This window comes from Tachypleus tridentatus, chromosome 4 (genome assembly GCF_004210375.1).
Source record: "Tachypleus tridentatus isolate NWPU-2018 chromosome 4, ASM421037v1, whole genome shotgun sequence".
In the NCBI taxonomy this organism is placed as follows: Eukaryota; Metazoa; Arthropoda; class Merostomata; order Xiphosura; family Limulidae; genus Tachypleus; species Tachypleus tridentatus.
In genome coordinates this window covers 42,770,838-42,792,060 of record NC_134828.1, presented here as the reverse complement: position 1 = coordinate 42,792,060, position 21,223 = coordinate 42,770,838, and the positions used below count along the sequence as shown (strand labels likewise).

The 21,223-nt window shown below is 34.6% G+C and overlaps 1 long non-coding RNA gene across 1 annotated transcript in view; it reads right to left on the bottom strand.

Moving 5' to 3' along the window:
- LOC143248971 (uncharacterized) overlaps positions 1-16,140 on the bottom strand; it is a 29,843-nt gene extending 13,703 nt beyond the window's left edge. The window contains exon 1 of the long non-coding RNA XR_013027309.1: positions 12,834-16,140. This is a non-coding gene — a long non-coding RNA (uncharacterized LOC143248971). The remainder of the gene's footprint in view (positions 1-12,833) is intronic.
- Positions 16,141-21,223: the final 5,083 nt, after the last annotated feature.

Below are 21,223 nucleotides of genomic sequence, written 5' to 3'. Positions count from 1 at the left end.
ATTGGGTTAACAGTCTGAGCATGCTACTCACTAGATCATGCCTGCCCTCTTATTGTAGTTGTCTTTGTGAGGTACACATATAACTTTATTCAAACTTCATTTCATTTACTGTAACTCATTAATAATAATCATTAACATGTTACAATAAAGGATACACATAAACAAGGCCATCAAGGTTCCAGTAGCACCCATTGATTGAATTGATTGAAAGAATGTGTTTATGATAATTTGTAGACTTTTCGAAACCTACATACAACAACCAGAATAACTAATACACACATAATAGAATAAATAGGAAAATAACACAATTTCAAATATTCTATAACTTTAGAAAATTAATATGTCAGAATTCAAATGTCTGTTTTCTGACCCTCATCTTGTTTTTTTATTACAAGTTATTACAATCAGTTATTTCAATCTTTCTTTACTGACCACCATTAGATATATATATTTTTATAAACTGGCATGACTATATATACAGCAGGTGGTATGAGAATAGTAACTTCCAATCAGAGTAAGCTAAGTACTTTGAGCAAATCTAAAAATTAACCTGGCCACTATTAAAGTTAATTAAATATACCTTTTCATTTACATACATACTTATAAAAATTATGATTTATTGTTTCATCAATGGGGTGCTGTCACTGCTAACAATATTTTGAGATAATATTACAACTGTACATCAGTTGATAACAAAGAAATGTTTGTTTAGTATTCTACAGTAATCCAGTCCACTTACATACTGTGCAAAAGTGTTGGCATGAGAGAATATTTTGTCATTCTTTCCATTTTATGGTTAATTATTCCATGCCATTACAGATTGTAAATTTCAACACTATGGTAATTCTTCATTGATCTCTGTTGACAATTAAATGAGCCAGGTTGAGAATATTTATCATTCTTCAGAATTCTTATATACTTGTACCAAGGGTATGTCATAATGGTTCTGCTCGAATAAAGATTCTGATAAAATTTATGGCATGAAATAACTCATAGTACCCCATGCAGCGTCTTAACTATATAAAAAGAAGCTAGAATATGGTACTGGTATATGCTAAAAGAAATCAGTTTAGTAGCACTCTACAAATAAATATTGATAAAAACAGTGTTTAGCACTATATATTAAGTTTTATTGTAATTTCATGGTCCATAAAGCATAGGGAATTGTCAGAAGGTCAGAGAGTTTGCATAAGAGCTTTTTGTGATGCTGGTTGGACTCTCCGACAAACTGTTGCAGATTTAAAATGCTCCACAAACATTGCAAAGTTCGTCCCAGATCATTACATTTTGACAGATAAACTTAAAAATAGGAAATGAAGATGCAGAACACCTAAACTCAATGATACTGATGTTAAGTATCTTTGTTTATGCTCCCTTAGTAACAGAAGGAAGACTGTCACTGATTTCAAGCATGAGATAAACAATTATGTACCAAGTGACAGAAAATTGTACAGATCTACTGCATCAAGAAGACTCAATGAGATTAAAATATTTGCCCATGTAGTACTTAAAAAACCGTTACTTCAATCTTCAAGTATTGTCAAGAGACTAAAACTTGCTAAACTGGACTATTGATGATTAGAAAAGGGTGACATGAACAGACAAGTCCAAGTTTTGAAATATTTGGTTCCAAGTATAAGTTGTATGTACAGTGAATGAAAGGTAAAAGATACTTACCTCAATGCATAGCTCCTACCCTGAAGCATGGAGGAGGCAGTGTGATAATTTGGGGTGTTTTTCTGCTAAGGCAACAGGAGGTATTTGCAAAATATATGGAATAATGGACCATCCCAAGTACTATTAAATACTGATCCATCATGGTATATCCAGTGGTTTGTACATTATTGGTAAAGAATTCCACTATTAAGAAGATAATTGCCACAAACACTCATCCCACATATGCAGAAATTACTTAGCTAAGAAAGAAGCTGCTGGAGTCATTTAAATGATGTAATGGCCCCCACAGAGCCCCATACTCAAACCAAATGAGCAGATCTGGGATTTGACAAATCAAATGTTACTTCCTAAAAACCTTTATGGGAGTGTATTAGAGATATTTGGAGTAAAATCCCAAAGGACACTGATTAAATACGTTGCAACAATGCCTGAAAGACTGTCTGCAATTAAAGCAAAAGGGGGGCACACAAAATATTAACTTTGCTAAAGTCAAGCACTTCAACCAAGTTTCTACTGTTGTAGATATGAAGATTGATAAAATTTGTATATTTCACCTGTGATTTACTTTGTATTGTTTTTTGAAAGTAGCCTGAAATATAATTTTTGACTTTGTCCAACACTTTTGCACAGTACAGTACTCATATATTTAGCACTGCCAACAATTTTAGCATTGAGGGCTGCCTAAAAATAATGGCATTATGATTTTTTTTCTGAAATATTTTAAGTTTGAACCTTTTTATGGGTAAACAAATTATCAAGCTTATTTTGTGTGTTGTAAAAAGAAGTAAACAGTGTTGAGAATTATGTAGAAGACTAAACTTCATGCTGTGTTAAAAAATTTTGTTAAAAGAAATTCATTAGAACATGGAAGAAATATAAGGAGATGGTGCTCTAGCATATTCAACAGTTAAAAGTGGTGTGCTGAGTTTAAGTATAGTAGACAATCAAGAAAATAATCTGATGTCACTCAGCCCTAAGCATTTAAAACAAAATAAATTGTAGATAAAGTTCATGATTTGATTATATATAAGTGTTCGGAAAGTCACTGTGCAATTTTGTAATCATATTTTATTCAGCCTATTTCAAGCCAGCAACTGATGGCGGTATTTAGAAGTAAGATAAGAAGAATGCAGGCCTGTATTGAAGCCAATGGGGATCACTTTCAACATTGTTTATAATTGTCATTCATATTTACCTCCTGTATTCTATATTGAAACATGTCTGTTAATAAATATATAAGTGCACAGTGATTTTCCAAACACCCTGTGGAATAATTACAGTTAGGAAGTTAACAGAGGAAGTAGGAATTAGTAAAAGAATTGTGGCAAACATTCTGAATGACAATTTGGGCATGAGTAAGGTTAGTGCCAAGTAAGTTTAAAAAATGTTGTAATCTGAGCAGTAAAGAATTCAAGTTATTAAAAGCCAATGCCAACTCCCAAGGTAGCTATAGATAAAATATAAGTTCACTACTTCACCCTAAGAAAAAAATGTAAATATTTCAATGGAAACACCCCAGTTCATCCACACCAAAGAAAGAAGTTCAAATCACAAACCTCTACTTGGAAGATCATAGAATCATTTTTTTGGGATGCCAAGAATTTTACTAGTTGATTATTTGGAAAGGGATCAAACCATTACAGAAGAATACTATGCACCCATAATGAACAATTTGCATCAAGAAATCAAAAAAGAGAAGAGGGTAACTCAGAAAAATGTGCTCTTTCATTTATAAATTTGAATGCTATCCATGATACTGGCTTCAAGTTATTCAGTCAAACCCCTTATTCACCAGATTCAGCCCCAAGCAACTGTTTTTCTCTTCTCAAACCATAACCTCTTTCTAAATAATCAAATATTTCAGAGTGATGATGATCTCATACAAACTATTCAGTGATGGAATGATGATCAATAAGAAGAATTATTTCAGAAGGGCATAAAAGCCTTAGAACACTGCTGACACAAGTGTATAGACTCAAGTTGAGATTATGTTGAAAAATAAATCACAGTTAAAGCAATATATCTTTTTCTTTATAATAGATCATGCCACAAACTTTATGGGCATCCCCTATACTACATTAAGGGCTTATACATCAGGTCTATGCATCATTATGTAACAGTGCTGTAAGTATTCATTACATTAAGATTTGAAAAAGATAACTCTTGGGGTGGAAATCTGATAACTGTTTTTTGACTTCAATAAAAAGTTACTTATTAGTTATATACTTATTTTGGGATAAACATTTGATAAAAAAATTACTAAAAACATATATAGTATTGTGATAAAGATGCATATTATTAAAAACAAACAAACATCATGTCTTTTTCAAACTACAAGTCATCTAGATTACTCCAATTTTACCTCAATCAATGTTTAAAATAACTACATAAACAGTGAAGGTCAGAGAGTTTTAGAAAATGTCACAAGGACTATTCATATGAGTTGTGATCATTGGTAATTCATAATGGTGTAAATCATGTTAAACCTGATAGTTCGCAACACCCTAAGAGAACGTAAGGCTCAAATGGTTCTGAAGATTTGTAGGACTTGGAAGATTGAAACAGCTTGGAAGTTCCCCACACTCTCTGCCATCAAAGACAACATCAACTCAAACACACTCAGCATTACAATAATAAAATCTAAAAAGGAAAAAGGTAATTAAATTTAACACTAAAACATGAAACAGTTGAATCAAAAAATCCTTAGTGTTCTTCCTAAAGTTTATAATTTCTTACAAGTTATCTTAGCTAGTTATTTCAATCTTTGATTAGGTACAATATATAGGTGAATTAACAGCAAGCTTTTGTATTCAACTCATTCATATTGCTACCAGAATGAATAAAACGTTTATTATTTTGATCTTTTAAATGCTTATGAAATGGAGAAACAAATTACACAGGAAGTATACAGATAACCATTTCTTAAATAAACTTGACCTAAAGCTGGTAAAACAGTTATGTTCTTCATAAATTACATTATTTTGTTACTGTCAAAAAGAAAAAAAAAAGTTTATTCTCTTGGTATTTCACTTATTCATGAAAGAACAAAATACACAGGAGATACAGACATTAACATTTTTATATGAACTCAACCTAAAAATCTGTAAAACACTTATATTCTTCACAAGATAACTCAAACCACATCACTGTTTAAAAAGTCACAAAACAAAAACTACAAATTTAACTAAAAGTTGATAAAACAGCAGTTACAACATCAAGTAACTTTAATTTCAAATTAGTCATACCCAACAAATTCCATCCACTATGGAAGTAGAATTTTCTCTAAACAAATATCTTGAGAGTCATTTCAGTTATGTAAAATGCTAGGAACATGTTATCTAAGACATTCAAATAGAACCCTGTAATAAATGAAAACATCAAATCACAATTTTATTTCATGATAAGGAGATACAGAAAATTAAAGCTGTTGGCATTTCCTTTTTGGAAAAAAATTCTTTAGAGTTTTGAGTATAATATTAATACAAATTAACTATAACTTGCTATACAAAAGTCCCAAAATTTTTGTTCCTACTTGGAAAAAACAGTGACATTGATATATAAAAATTATTTTACCAATGTGCAATAATAAACATCAAGCATTACTCTAAAATGCATATGTATATAATGTATATAAACTAAAGACCAGAAATAACTAAAAGACAGTGCCGTGTTTAGCAGGTAGCAAAAAAAACTATGGAAGAAACATGGAATGGGATAAAAATATGTGTATGTATATAACAAATAACATAAATAAACAACAAAATTAATAAAAGGGCATAATACTGTACATACCAGTTACTGAAAAACCACAGTAAATGGAAGAAACGTGAAATGGAAGACAAAGGTACTGAAACAAGTTTCTCTGATACCAAGACTTGTTACAGCTTGCTACATTTATTGTGGTTTGTTATAAAGTACAAGAATAATTGTGACTTATGGAAGGTTAGTGGCACTGCTATTCAAGCAAAAAATATTTCTATTAACCCTCAAGCAAAAATGTAAACCAAGACTTTAGCTTACAGTCCTTTTAGCTCTTGAAAAACATACATTCTGCCCAAAGGTCTTAATTTAAACTTTTCAGCTCTTGTAAAAGCACAACTCTTTATTAAGATCTCCTTCACTCACAGTTTATTTTACTTTTGAACAGACATATATCTATTTCAAAGCATTAAATTAAAACTTTTTAGTTCTTAGAAAACAACAAATCTTGATTACAGACTTAACTTACAGCATTTTTAATTTTTGTAAAATACAAAACTGCATAAGATCTTAACATACAGCCTATTTAACTGTTGGAGATGTAAAACTCTATGCTAATAGCTCAATTTACAACCTTTTTTAGTTCTTAAAAATGCACAGCTGTATATCAACTTTTAACTTAGTCTTTTCAATTCTTAAAACTTAAATTTTCCTACACTGAAAATATATTTATAAAATAAACTTCAGTCACACAATAGCTTTTATCATTTTGTGTTGCCCTCCATATGCACAAATATTTCACTTGCAATTAGTTTTAATACTCCCACCTACACAATGTGTTTAACATGGTAGAGCTGTGTTGTAGCATGTAAATAATCCTGTGGCAACCCTTCACCAATAGGAACATAACACACTCCTTTTGCAGATGATCCCTTCTATACTGTAGCATCCAATCTTCACTTTGAGATTAGGAAAAAAAGAAGCAACAGAAATGAAGAGATAGGGTGAGAAGTGTGGGATAATGTAAATATTTGTAAGAAATATATTTTCAATGTAGGGACATTTTAACTTTTTATACAATACCTTACTTCCTCTCACATAATAGCTAGAATCCCACCATACTGACATGGTGGAGGGACCAATACAAAATTTACCTAGATGAGTATCCTTTGAAAAGCATCCAAAGAAAATACATGGAGAGAAACATCTCTTGGTAAAAGAATACAGATGTGGGAGACTGTACCACATCTAAACAAAGTATACTCTTCATCCATTATAAAAAAAAATGCGTGTTGCTAATTTGACAGAAAAGGAACACATAAGATACTCCATTAGATGTGCTAAACCACATATAGTGGCTATTGTACATCACACCATAATCTATGGGTTATCTCCAGTCCAAAACCAGACAGCATCAGGTATTTATTGTTCTATCTGTGATAACAGGAGGGGCCCTAGCCTTTTTACTTCAAGATGAGAAAGCAGAATGGAAAACAGGTTCCATTCGACCATTCTAATCAAGTACATGTGTGCAGAACAAGACCACAACCAACAACAGGCCTCTCAGCAACCCATCATCTGGACAATACTAGCAAAGAGGAAAGCAACATGGTGGTTCACTCATATCTAAAACTTAGTGACATGGGGAAATTATCATTCAGTCTACAGTAGAATGAGGGCTCCCTACCAACCACATGTATGAGGACTTATATTGACTGATTCAGCTCTAATTCAACACAACACTATCTAGAAACTGACATCTAGGCTTCAGTAGGATGAGGAATCCCAGTTGCAGTGGTGAACTACATTTTGGAGATGATCTCCAGTTCATAACCAGACAGTATCGGGTATTATATTTCTAGTCCATGGTAGGAGGAAGATTTACACTGATAAAACACCACCATCTACTCTCAAATGAATGAAACTGAGCTCATTCAACAGAATTTCTCTTTGATCCACCACTCAAACAGCTACGAGCTGGTAAACTGTATGAACTCCCATACTCCACTTGAAGAGAGGAGCCAGGGAATAATGAGGTAGAGAGAACAGAGGAAGACAACACTGAAGAAAATGTAATGGGTGGCACAAAACCCTATTTTTAAAAGCAGGCCCACCCAAATTTATTTAATAAAGATTGGTGGGATTATCAGCTATCCCAACACTGGTGTATTCATGATAGACCATGAGTTGGTAAATCTAGGATTGACACATACATAATGTAATATACTGTGAGGATGAATTTACTAGCAGTCCTGTGGAACACTCCATCTCAACAAGAGAATTATAGACCTGAAAGGCCATACAGTGCTGATTTGTGAATTTCTATACCTAAACAAACACCACTTATCACACAATGATATCCAGCATGTAAAACTAGGTTACTGTAAAGAAATAAAAAAAATATGAAAACATCTACCCACTTACAGTTTAACAGTTATGGAGAATGGCAACAGGGAGTGTTCAGTATCCTAATGAGAAAGAGATGGTCACACGATGAAGTTAATGAAAGATGAAGGTGTGTACTGTGGTCCACATGCAAGCCTGGATGATCTCATCAATAGGGGACAGAAGTGGGCAGCCAAGGAGAGGATGATGCACTGGACCTGATGCAAATACACTGGGAGATGGGAGAAAAGAACGAATAAACCAATCCAGAAGGAAGATAGGAGAAATATCTTGGATAGAAAAATGGTTCCACTGAATACACAGGTGAGAATAAGAATCTTGTGGAAAAAGCTGTTGAGGATAGTCTTTAACACCACCTTTGTAATTAGAGTATCAGATCTTCTAGCTGTAGATGGAGTTTGGTCAGACTAATTGGACTTAAGCCCTGTTCAAAGCTGTTATCAATGCCATAATAGTGGCCAATCAAGGATTGACAGCCACATTAGAAAATATGGAGTTAGAGCTAAAATGGAGGTGAAGAGAGTTGTACCTCACAGCTACTGTACACTTTTCGAATATGTTAATTTTATATTCATATTTTGAGGGTATGTTACTGTAATTAGTTTTGTACATATATATAACTCTACATTTTGTCTTAATTTTGCTTCTTCTCCTTTATTTATAAATGTATACTGTGTCACATTTAATAATTATGGTGTTATATCATACTTGTTGTGTTTTATTGACAAGAGCCTATGCTGATACATGTGCATCTTTTCTTGATTATTGAGGTTTATCTCATGCTTTGAATCTGTTGTAAGTTTAGGTTTAATCATTTTAATAAATTATAATTTTTATGTTATGCTAATCACTGTCCTGGTTATTTTTATAATTTAAATAATATCATTGTTGGAAGGTTTTATTCATAATCTTTGTTAAATATTTTCTGTTTCCATCATTCATTGTAAGCATTTTATATTTCTCTGGTAAAAAAGTTACTTCTTTTCATGATTATTGTGAATATTTTGTGGCATATTCCATAAATAAACAGTTCACTTTGTGTTAACTTCTTGCACTGATTTTAATTATTATAGAGAATTCTAAACACATATATAATGCAGTGTTTTATGATATCATTGAGCTAAGTTTTCATCTTAAAGAATTTTACTTGTGTTGTAAAGTTGAGATTCATGAACATCAATTATTTTAATTATTAAGACTTACATTAAAACATTTTGCTGTTGTATTTTAGAAGATCCCATCAGTTATGTTTAATGTAACTTATGTAAAAAAGGTATTTATTTATTTATGGCCCAGCATAGCCAAGTGGTTAGGACGCTTGACTTGAAATCTGAGGGTTACAAGTTTGATTCCAGGTCACACCAAACTTGTTCACCCTTTCTGCTGTGGGAGTATTATAATGTGATGGTTAGTCCCATTATTCATTGGTAAGAGTAGCCCAATAGTTGGTGGGGGATGATGATGACTAGCTGCCTTCTTTCTAGTCTTACACTGCTAAATCAGTGATGGCTAGGGCAGATAGTCCTTGTACAACTTTGCATGAAATTCAAAATAAACAAACAAAATTTATTTATAGTTCTTCTTTGTTAAAGACTTTCACTGTGGTATCGTGATATGAGTGAAAATGTAAAGTATTTTTATTGTCTAGTGCAGTGCTTTTCAACCTTTTTGCAGGCGCGGATCCCCCGAGGAGCTCATTTTTTCTTGCGGATCCCTTGTACATGAATATATATATATAAGATTTTTTTCAATGAAATAAAAACGGTTTATATACACAAAAACACAATACAGTACCATCTAAATTTGTTTATTCAAGAGAATTACAAATTAATGTGAAATTTGTCCTTGGTGATTTTTGAACAGAACTGGATAGTTTGGCCTGGTTTTAGAAAGACATACACGCATCTCTTCTTCAAGTGCTAGTAATTTATTTCTTTTCTTACTTTTAATGTTCGTCATGGTGGAAAATCCTATTTCACACAGGTATGATGTAGAAAACTGCAGGAGAATGCGCAGAGCCTTATTCGAGATTGATGGATATTCTTTTGCAGTTAAAATCCAAAATGAGTCCAGATCAAGTTCAGTGTGTTTCATTCTAAGTGTCCGGTTATTTGAAATACCTGCCAACTCTTCCTCGTCGGTCAAACTGAAATCCACGTTCAAAGATTCAACAAATGGATTTCTAATCCAATCATACTCTTCAAGCGATATTGAAGGGAAATATTTATCCAATCCTTTAATTAAAGATTCCAGATGGTTAATTATCAATGGCAAAATGTCAATTAAATTTGTTCTTTGAACTAAAGTGGGAAACATTTCACAATTGCCTCGCGAAGCATGCTTTTTCCAAATAATCAATTTCCTTTTGAACGCATTGATTTTATCTACCGAAGTTAGAATGTTCTCCTTTTTCCCTTGCATACTCATATTCAAATTATTCAGGTGCTGGAAGATGTCAGATAGGTAGGCCAATTTTAAACACCAACTTTCGTCACTCAGAAATTTCACATATTCAATATTGTTGCTTGTAAAGAAAATCATTAGTTCTTCTCTAAGTTCATAAAATCGAGATAGCACTCGTCCTCGAGAGAGCCATCGGACTTCTGTATGAAATAGAAGCGTGACATGTTCAGCATCCATGCTTTCGCAAAGTTTAGTGAACTGCCGGCATTTCACTGGCCTTGACTTTAAGTAGTTGACCATCTTGACCACCATATCAAGTACCTCTTTTAGCTCTGGGCCAATAGCTTTGGCAACTAGAGCTTCACGATGAAGAAAGCAATGTGTTATGAAAATATTTGGCTGAGATTGCTTTACCAATGTGACAAAACCTTTTTACACTTGCAATCATTGAAGGACAACCATCTGTGCATATTCCAACACACTTTTCCCATGTCAAGTCCCAGTGATTCAAGTACGAGGTAAGTGCATCATATATATCTTGTCCTTTCGTTGTTTCTGGTAGTTCTCTGCAACATAAAAAAGTCTTCGACAATTCCATCATTTTCAATAAATCTAATAAAAGCAAGTAACTGTGATTTTCCACTTAAATCTGTGCTTTCATCCACTTGAATAGCAAAAAAATCAGCAGCTTTCAATTTTAACATAACCCCTTTTCGATATCAACTGACATGTCCGTAATCCGCCTGCCTATTGTGTTGTCAGACAGAGGGATGTTCTTAATTTCTTCAGCAGCAGCATCTCCAAAAAAAATCTTCGCAATGGTAACACATGCTGGTAATATTAACGATTTAGCGATTGTATGTGGCTTCATCTGCTTGGCTACGATCTCTGCCACAGCAAAGCTTGCTTGGTTCGCTTTTTTGCTGATGTTGAACTTCCTTTCAAATATACGAGCTTGTTTTGAAGTAGATTCTTTCAGTCTTTGAAAGTATTCTTTGGTTTTATCAGCCAAATTAGGATGTTTTGATATCAGATGACGCTTCAACTTAGATGGCAGCATTGAACTGTTTGATAAATTCTCACCACAAACTAAACATAATGGTGATGGGCAGTTCCGATCGTCGCTAGCAATAAATCCAAAAGCTAAATAATCTGAATCATATAGTCGAGTCTTCTGATTTTTATCAATTTTATAACGTTTTCTTTCTTCAAATCCATTTACAAGCATTCAATAAAAATAAAAAAATTGAATAGGTACTCACACTTCACGTTGTCTAGCCGATGACGAGTAATCTGAGACAATGTTTTATGGTTTAAATTAAACTACGCTAGGCTATACATCAGTAGCGCCTGGCGCTGCATGATTGGATAACGCATACAGTTCTGTAACCTTGAATGACGCCTATTCTACACCGTTCTTTCGGCAATGCTTCGTCATCGAACTCATACAAGCCGATACGCACGCATTTCTTCATTCATCTATAGTTTTCTCTTCAGCAGTGTTGCAGTAGCCTCCTGCCTGCCTTTCCCACGCTCCGCATAGACGTCACGTGCGCACGTCTGAGTCCCGACCTTCGATTAACACTGATGACCTTATTTGGTAATCTGCCACCTCGCGCTCTCATTCGTTCCTTCCTTCCTATTGTACCTCTCCTAGTTAAGCGAGTTCGAGGTAAATTCAAATATACAATAAAGCTGATACACAAGAAGTAAACAAGCAGAGCGTCACGCCGGATAGTATTGGCTACATTAAATGTTTCAATTAAATGACGTAGGTCGTCGTCATAACTGGACTGCTCGACTGCAAATGTGCGCGCGCAGTTCTTCCCTAACGTTAGCGAAGGTTGCTGGTTTCAGATGTGAACGACGAGTTATCTCGACAAGATGCACTAATTACATTGATACAGTGTACTACTGTACCTACATTGATGTGATACTACATATTGATACACATTGATACTACATTAATTGCACATTGTACATCTGTCGGTCTTGCGGATCCCCCTGGGCGAACTTCGCGGATCCCCAGGGATCCGCGGATCACGGGTTGAAAACCACTGGTCTAGTGTGTTAAATTATGTTAAATAGGGATAATGATTCGTTTTATTGGTAATTTTGTTGTATCAAGAATTTAGATTGCATTTATTTAAATGTCACTTGTAAAAGGTTTGTATATGTAGTGTGTACTTGCATCTGTTATAAAGTGTCATTTTCATATACATCTATGACTTCATTCTTAAAGTTTTGGAATATCTATTTTATTCCTTGTTAAGATATTTTTATGGAGCAATTTTGGTTATGATTTTTTTTTACTTAAGGATTATGAGGTTTTCTTTTTGCATGTTTTCAGTAGTAAAAGAAAGTTAACATATTCCTTAACTAGAGAAGGAATTTAAAAAATATATTAATTTTAAAATTAAAGTTAACTGTTACCTTGTGGTTAAGCTTGAAATAATGAAGGCAGGAAAGTGTGGTATGTGAATAAACCAAGCATTTATATCTTCTTGTAATATCATCACGTTGATTGTGATTTTATTCTTTGCTGTGTTAATGAGCATGTTTAAAATAACATGTGTAGAGAAAACCACACTGATTTAATTTTAGTCAACTTCCTTCCTTTATTGTTCTCATGATAAAACCTGGCTCACCTGGATAAATACTGTTTAAATACTGCATGTTGAGTAAGGATGTTGACACCAATGAAGCCTTATCCATGTTTCAATGAGAATGAACAGTCATGTAGCAGCACCGTATTCAGTCTCTTTATCTCTTCTTACACACAAGAAATTTATTATTTATTCATCATAACTTAACTCACAGCCTTTTCAACTTTTTTAAAATTTAAAGTAGAACTGTATGTATATTTGATAGAATTAATGTAAACCCTTTTTTAACTCACAGAAAGGCACTACTCTGCATCACAGAATTAACCTATAGATTTTCAACTTTTGAAGCGGCACAACCTTACATCAACATCTTAAATTACAACTTTTTAACTGTTATCGAACTACATCAGCTAAAGGCTAATGACAGTCATTGGACTTAATATATACCAAATCGTGAATAGTAATAATATATTACAAAATTATAAACCCCTGAATATTTCATACTCTATGTCAGTGCTTTTCAACCTTTTTGCAGGCGCGGATCCCCCGAGGAGCTCATTTTTTCTTGCGGATCCCTTGTACATGAATATATATATATAAGATTTTTTCAATGAAATAAAAACGGTTTATATACACAAAAACACAATACAGTACCATCTAAATTTGTTTATTCAAGAGAATTACAAATTAATGTGAAATTTGTCCTTGGTGATTTTTGAACAGAACTGGATAGTTTGGCCTGGTTTTAGAAAGACATACACGCATCTCTTCTTCAAGTGCTAGTAATTTATTTCTTTTCTTACTTTTAATGTTCGTCATGGTGGAAAATCCTATTTCACACAGGTATGATGTAGAAAACTGCAGGAGAATGCGCAGAGCCTTATTCGAGATTGATGGATATTCTTTTGCAGTTAAAATCCAAAATGAGTCCAGATCAAGTTCAGTGTGTTTCATTCTAAGTGTCCGGTTATTTGAAATACCTGCCAACTCTTCCTCGTCGGTCAAACTGAAATCCACGTTCAAAGATTCAACAAATGGATTTCTAATCCAATCATACTCTTCAAGCGATATTGAAGGGAAATATTTATCCAATCCTTTAATTAAAGATTCCAGATGGTTAATTATCAATGGCAAAATGTCAATTAAATTTGTTCTTTGAACTAAAGTGGGAAACATTTCACAATTGCCTCGCGAAGCATGCTTTTTCCAAATAATCAATTTCCTTTTGAACGCATTGATTTTATCTACCGAAGTTAGAATGTTCTCCTTTTCCCTTGCATACTCATATTCAAATTATTCAGGTGCTGGAAGATGTCAGATAGGTAGGCCAATTTTAAACACCAACTTTCGTCACTCAGAAATTTCACATATTCAATATTGTTGCTTGTAAAGAAAATCATTAGTTCTTCTCTAAGTTCATAAAATCGAGATAGCACTCGTCCTCGAGAGAGCCATCGGACTTCTGTATGAAATAGAAGCGTGACATGTTCAGCATCCATGCTTTCGCAAAGTTTAGTGAACTGCCGGCATTTCACTGGCCTTGACTTTAAGTAGTTGACCATCTTGACCACCATATCAAGTACCTCTTTTAGCTCTGGGCCAATAGCTTTGGCAACTAGAGCTTCACGATGAAGAAAGCAATGTGTTATGAAAATATTTGGCTGAGATTGCTTTACCAATGTGACAAAACCTTTACACTTGCAATCATTGAAGGACAACCATCTGTGCATATTCCAACACACTTTTCCCATGTCAAGTCCCAGTGATTCAAGTACGAGGTAAGTGCATCATATATATCTTGTCCTTTCGTTGTTTCTGGTAGTTCTCTGCAACATAAAAGTCTTCGACAATTCCATCATTTTCAATAAATCTAATAAAAGCAAGTAACTGTGATTTTCCACTTAAATCTGTGCTTTCATCCACTTGAATAGCAAAAAAATCAGCAGCTTTCAATTTTAACATAACCCCTTTTTTCGATATCAACTGACATGTCCGTAATCCGCCTGCCTATTGTGTTGTCAGACAGAGGGATGTTCTTAATTTCTTCAGCAGCAGCATCTCCAAAAAAAATCTTCGCAATGGTAACACATGCTGGTAATATTAACGATTTAGCGATTGTATGTGGCTTCATCTGCTTGGCTACGATCTCTGCCACAGCAAAGCTTGCTTGGTTCGCTTTTTTTGCTGATGTTGAACTTCCTTTCAAATATACGAGCTTGTTTTGAAGTAGATTCTTTCAGTCTTTGAAAGTATTCTTTGGTTTTATCAGCCAAATTAGGATGTTTTGATATCAGATGACGCTTCAACTTAGATGGCAGCATTGAACTGTTTGATAAATTCTCACCACAAACTAAACATAATGGTGATGGGCAGTTCCGATCGTCGCTAGCAATAAATCCAAAAGCTAAATAATCTGAATCATATAGTCGAGTCTTCTGATTTTTATCAATTTTTATAACGTTTTCTTTCTTCAAATCCATTTACAAGCATTCAATAAAAAATAAAAAAATTGAATAGGTACTCACACTTCACGTTGTCTAGCCGATGACGAGTAATCTGAGACAATGTTTTATGGTTTAAATTAAACTACGCTAGGCTATACATCAGTAGCGCCTGGCGCTGCATGATTGGATAACGCATACAGTTCTGTAACCTTGAATGACGCCTATTCTACACCGTTCTTTCGGCAATGCTTCGTCATCGAACTCATACAAGCCGATACGCACGCATTTCTTCATTCATCTATAGTTTTCTCTTCAGCAGTGTTGCAGTAGCCTCCTGCCTGCCTTTCCCACGCTCCGCATAGACGTCACGTGCGCACGTCTGAGTCCCGACCTTCGATTAACACTGATGACCTTATTTGGTAATCTGCCACCTCGCGCTCTCATTCGTTCCTTCCTTCCTATTGTACCTCTCCTAGTTAAGCGAGTTCGAGGTAAATTCAAATATACAATAAAGCTGATACACAAGAAGTAAACAAGCAGAGCGTCACGCCGGATAGTATTGGCTACATTAAATGTTTCAATTAAATGACGTAGGTCGTCGTCATAACTGGACTGCTCGACTGCAAATGTGCGCGCGCAGTTCTTCCCTAACGTTAGCGAAGGTTGCTGGTTTCAGATGTGAACGACGAGTTATCTCGACAAGATGCACTAATTACATTGATACAGTGTACTACTGTACCTACATTGATGTGATACTACATATTGATACACATTGATACTACATTAATTGCACATTGTACATCTGTCGGTCTTGCGGATCCCCTGGGCGAACTTCGCGGATCCCCAGGGATCCGCGGATCACGGGTTGAAAACCACTGCTCTATGTGCTCAAGTGGCTCAATTAATGTTATCAATCCAGCCACTGGATGGTGTGGTTCAAATTTCAATAGACTTCTAAAAATAGAATTGGACTCTCTCAGTGATATGTGGTTTTCTGCTACACTTAATTTCGTTCTGATAAAACTGAAATAGAAACCCTTATTAACTTAAATCTGTTAGCATTTGCCTGCACGAACTTCAGTAGCTTCGAATGTCTGCGCTATCAATAATATACTATTTAACAAAATAACTGAAAAAACGATCCCACTAAAAATTCTTGAGCTTTCAATTTCAAACAAGACCCAACGTAACATGTTCGATTCGCTAAGAATCTTTTGCTTCATTTCATGCATATGAAAATCTTCGTCTTCTTTAGCGGAAATTTCAGATTGTTTGGTTATTTCAAAACGCCTATTGAGTTTTTCCAGCACATCAATTGAAAGTTTTCTCATTCGCAAAGACATTTCGCGTTCACACGGCCTTAGTTCGTTCCTCTTACTAAGAAGATTTTCGATATCTTGTCTTAAAATATCTTTTGCAGCACCCTTTCTTTTTGGCTGATACTCAGTAGATGAAACTTCGACTGATTTTGACTTCTCTCACTTTGCCTAAGCCTGCTTCCTTATCTTCACTATCGCTGTTAGTACTATCACTATTAGAAGTAGAACTGTTACTAGTAACGTTCGTTTTACTTCTATCATTATCCATTTTCAAAGTTTATGAATTGAAAATCTGGCAAATTTTAAACACTCAACATAAATAGTTTATGCTTGTCGTCAATCTAAAATCTGAAAAGATTTACTTGTAATTAATTACAAACTTTAACTACCCATTTCATCTTCATTATAGTATAGTTTATAGCCCTTTCGCCACAATTATGCTTTTGCTTATACTGTTGGTATAGCAAGTTAAAGTTTATAAGTGGATTTGATAAACCCCAAATGACATGTCTGCAGACTTTAACCGCTAGAAACCTGGTTTCTATACCAATGGTGGACAGAGCACTGATAGCTCTTTGTATAGCTTTGCGCTTAACAACAAATAAAATCACCAATAGATTGATGACAATGTTTTCATTTGATATTATTAGATTACTAGCGTCATACCATTAAAGATATGGTCAAATTACTCATTGGATCCAGATAAGAAAAAAAAGTGTTACTTGTGCAAATTTTTACATCATTGCCTTCACATTCCTTCCCTCATATGATTTTATCTTGTTTTACATTTTAAATTGAACTTGGCAACAATTAATCCATAAACACACATTAGAAATGTATAATATTTATACTTTAGTATTTTTATATTATGATAAAATTGTATTATGTTGATCAAATTTAGATGATTGTATCATGTATCATTATGTATATATATGTAATGTTTATGCTAGTATTATTATCCTTCTAAACATTTCACTCAGGTTTCTTTATTTTTATATTTGTAGTTAAGTACAACGCAACACCACGGGCTATTTCTGGGCATGGCCAAGCGCGTTAAGGCGTGCGACTCGTAATCCGAGGGTCGCAGGTTCGCATCCCCGTCGCGCCAAACATACTCGCCCTTTCAGCCGTGGGGGCGTTATAATGTTACGGTCAATCCCACTATTCGTTGGTAAAAGAGTAGCCTAAGAGTTGGCGGTGATGACTAGCTGCCTTCCCTCTAGTCTTACACTGCAAAATTAGGGACGGCTAACACAGATAGCCCTCGAGTAGCTTTGTGCGAAATTCAAAAAACAAACAAACATTTCTGGGCACACCACAGTTATTGAAAAACGTTAATACAGATCATAATTTAAGAATTATATGATACAGTTCAGGGCTTACTTAGGCTTTGTTGGTATGCAATTGGTTAGATTTACTTTGAAGTTATACTTGCACGAAGTTTTTTTATTTTATATTCAGGTGATAATAATGAGCCCGTTTACATGATATCTGAGAATAGGAAGAAAACAACACAGTTTGTTGCTGATGCAGTTAAGAAACTTAAACCAGCTCAAAATTTTCTTAGACATTTATATAATATGTTCTGTTAATAAAATCTTGTATAGTTCAGCGACAATCTTGAAAGTTTGTAACAACAGCTTTCTATTTTTAGGTTTGATTCCAGTTTCGAGCACAAAACAAATAAATACCCTATTAAATAGCTTTACGATAAACAAACAAAACTTGTTTGTTTGTTTTGGAATTTCGCACAAAGCTACTCGTGGGCTATCTGTGCTAGCCGTCCCTAATTTAGCAGTGTAAGACTAGAGGAAAGGCAGCTAGTCATCACCACCCACCGCCAACTCTTGGGCTACTCTTGTACCAACGAATAGTGGATTTGACCGTCACATTATAACGCCCCCACGGCTGGGAGGGCGAGCATGTTTGGCGCGATGCGGGCGCGAACCCGTGACCCTCGGATTACGAGTCGCACGCCTTACGCGCTAGGCCATGCCAGGCCCCAAACAAATCTAAACTATAGTATAAGGGGTATAGTGCTGCCAAAATGTACTAAATCATCGTTGGCTTCCGTACCTCAAATTGGTACTATCAAAAACTAAAGGCCCGGGATGGCCTAGCGCGTAAGGCGTGCGACTCGTAATCCGAGGGTCGCGGGTTCGCGCCCGCGTCGCGCTAAACATGCTCGCCCTCCCAGCCGTGGGGGTGTATAGTGTGACGGTCAATCCCACTATTCGTTGGTAAAAGAGTAGCCCAAGAGTTGGCGGTGGGTGGTGATGACTAGCTGCCTTCCCTCTAGTCTTACACTGCTAAATTAGGGACGGCTAGCACAGATAGCCCTCGAGTAGCTTTGTGCGAAATTCCCAAACAAACAAACAAACAAAAACTAAAAATATTGATGTGAGAAAGCGCGACTAAGGATTGAACACTTTGAAAAGTTACTATCATAGTTTCTGAAAGTCATTTAATATTGTTATTATAATTACAATAATAATGAAATACAGTAAGATTGGTAAATAAAAGTAGACGGTCAAAATTTTAACTTAAAAGTTTAGTGGTGTAAATTTTATTGAAATGTTAAAATAGTCTCATTACGTATAACTGTACTTGAGTTTAGGTATATTTCAACTTACTGACAAATCGTGATGCTGGATACGTACCTTATTTTAATAAATAAATATAATCTAAAAAATAGTTTATTGTTTCTTGATGTTTTAATAATTAAATTGTTTACTTGAACTTAAATCCATTAATTTAAATTCAGTTTGTAGATATAGGGAGATTATAGTATAAATCAGGAGCAATTGGTGAAAGTCAGTGGTAGTTTTTAAAATGTTTTCAAAGGGGCCCAGACTCATACCAGGATAGTTTTAGAAAAAACTTTGCTGTAAATGCTTGCGCTTTTACGCAGAAAATCCCTGGTATAGGTACTTGAAAGAGGCATTTTGTCTGTCTGAAGACATTTTAAAAGCTTCCTCTAACTCTTCGGGAGGCTGGAACTTGACGGACGTGGATAAAAGTCGGAAGTAGCCGGAAGTACCCTTTAAAGTGTCTTCATACAAGCTAACTGCTTCTGAAGACATTTTAAAAACTGTCTCAGGCTTGTACTCACACCTTTTAAAAGCTTCCTCTAACTCTTCTGGAGGCTGGAACTTGACGGACGTGGATAAAAGTCGGAAGTAGCCGAAAGTACCTTTTAAAATGTCTTCATACAAGCTAACGGCTTCTGAAGACATTTGAAAAATTGTCTCAGACTTGTACCCACACCCTTCATAACAAATGTAAAGAGTAAAGAAATAGTGAATTTAGTTATAAATAACTATTCTGTTAAGCAACAAATTTCAGCCCTTGGCTTCAGCAGATGAGGAACTATTGGAATGAAGGAAAACAAAAGGATCAGAGAAGGATGCAGATTATAATGAGGTTGTAATTATAGGCAATTTCTCGTTAAGACAAGTGAATAGAATAGTCTGTGGGGTAAATAGAGAGAAGAGAATTCGATTATACTTTCCAATGGCACAGGTGGAGGATGTAACTGACAGAGCAGAAGATATAACGAGAGGGAGGGGTAAGCAGAGATTCAGTTATTGTGATGTATGTAGGGGCTAATGATGCAAGGAAAGGTCAGATGTAGGTCAGAGGAATTAATTAATAAGTATATGGGGTTGATAAAGTAATTTTAAGAAAAAATCATAACTTAATTTTGTCAGGAATACTGCCCAAAATTAACTATGGGAACGAAGTTACAAGTCAGTCACTCGGACTAAATACTAGGCTTAGATTAGTATGAAAGGATAAGCAACGTGGTTGGGTAGACTTGTAGGATCAATTCAGTGGAAGAAGGGAGCTATTTGGAATGGACGATTTACATTTAAATAGCTTATTTGCTTAAGCTATTAACTCAGCTGTAAGAGAAGTTTTAAACTAGGACTAGACAGTAGTGATGGCTAGGAAAAATTAATGCAAAAAGATCAAGAGGCAGAGAATCTTTTAGCATGGAAAAAATATATAGAAGTACTTATAAGGCCAGTCTTAATTGCTACTATTGTAATGATAGAAGTTTAGAACACTGTTAAGAATAGATTATTTTAATATAATGAAATAACTGAAACATTGTTTATCATAGATGATTTTAATGACAGAATTTTTTTTGAAATACATGGTTATGGGCTATTTAATAGGGATGCAGTATTAATAAGAGGGGAAGAATGGTTTTGTTTGTAAAATGTGAGTTACACCCCATTGAATTTGAAAATATTAAAGATAATAACAGGAAATTGAATCCATTTGGGTTTCAATTAGTGGGAATTTATTACAGACTACCAAACGATACTGATGAAATTAGTGAGATATTGCTTTGTTACTTCTTCAGGTTGTAGATAGGGTTTGGTCCACTTTAATTGAAGAGATAAAATTAAACATAATACATTTGAGAAATTCAAACTGATTAGTATGACAGAAAGTTTTAAAGACTATAGAAAATCGAGAATGTTGAAGAAAGAGGAGATTAGAACATTAGAAATGCAAGATAATTCACGTGTATTATCACAGTTTTAGTTATAAGTATAATTTGAATATGAATAATCTTAACAATTTTATGAAAAAAAGGATCTTGGTGTAACAGTCGATCAGTGACTAAAGCCATCCAAGTAGCATGCTGTTGCTAGTG